This window comes from Pyrgilauda ruficollis, unplaced genomic scaffold, assembly GCF_017590135.1.
Source record: "Pyrgilauda ruficollis isolate IOZ18807 unplaced genomic scaffold, ASM1759013v1 scaffold629, whole genome shotgun sequence".
Lineage (NCBI taxonomy): Eukaryota > Metazoa > Chordata > Aves > Passeriformes > Passeridae > Pyrgilauda > Pyrgilauda ruficollis.
In genome coordinates this window covers 1-1275 of record NW_024528033.1, presented here as the reverse complement: position 1 = coordinate 1275, position 1275 = coordinate 1, and positions in this window count along the sequence as shown.

Genomic DNA, 1275 nt, shown 5'->3' with positions numbered 1-1275 from the left:
GTTTGCACCCTACCCCGGGGGATATTGGGGAAAAAAAAAAAAAAAAAAAAAAAAAAAAAGGAGGAGTTTTTATGAAGTGAAAGTTGCGGCTTCTGAATTGACCTGAAGTTCTCCTAAAATTCCCTCCCCCCCGGAGTTTCCTCTGGGATGGAGCCCCCCAGGAACCCTTTTTAATCGGATTTTTCATCCCTCCCAGCCCCGCACTCGATAAAATCGATGCAGAAATAATCGAGGCTTTTGGAACCCCAGCATTTCCCGGCCGCTCGCCTTCCAGCGAGTCCAAAATCCGCTTTTTTACGCTTCGAATTCTTTATTTTCCCCTTCAATTTGGGCTCCTTCCGGGTTTATCCCGGCAGGGATTGGGGAACGGGGAATTTGGGGGTGCTCGGAGGGGCTGGGGGCTGCTCGGGGCCGCGACCCCCGAGGGTTTCCAGGTTTTGGGCTCTGCTCGGTGCCAGATTTTGGGGGATCCCTTCCCCCCCCGGCTCCTGCTCGGCGGCCTTTCCCAGCGCTCTCCTTTGTTGCTCTCTCTGCGTCCCTTTTTTTATTTATTTCCCACTTGGCAGCTCTCCTCGGACTCAAAATTTGATTTTTTCGCCTCTTTTTTCCCTCCCCTCCTCCGGCTCTAACGCAATAAAATCCGGCCAAATAATAACAGCGAAGGCCTGGGAGTCGGGGGAGCTGGAAAAGCTTTTAAAAATAAAAATAGAAATATTCTCAGCTGCTCTGGGCTCTGGAGCAGTTGCGCCATTCAGGGCGAGATTTGTGCTCAAAATCTCGGCGTGCGCATTGGGGAAAAAACCCGAAAAATCGGGAAAAATCGGGATTTGCTCCGGCTGAGCCGCGTCCAACAAAGCCAAGTTCCAGGAAGGGTTTAGGGAAGGGTTTGGGCGCTCTCGGGGTGGAGAAATAACCCAAAATCGCGGGGTTTCACAGAGAATTGGGCGCCCCTCGCCGCGCAGAGGGGTCCGCGGCCGGCGCTGGGGTGGAAAGTTCTTTTTTTTTTTTTTTTTTTTTTTTTTTTTTTTTTTAAAAAATCCTGTTCCGGTGGAAGGTCACAGTGGTCCTTGGAGTGCGGAACGGAGAGACCCCCTTCCCCCTTCCCCATCACGTGGCTCATTAAATAATTAATGCCGAGGTTGCAGAATAGATATGTATTCGTCAGGAAAATCGCAGCCGCGGTCTCCCCGCGTCTGACGTGAAATTCAACTGTCCTTTAAAAAAACAGAGAGCGGAGGGACGGCGAGGAGAGAGGGGAGAGAGGGGAAAAAAAAA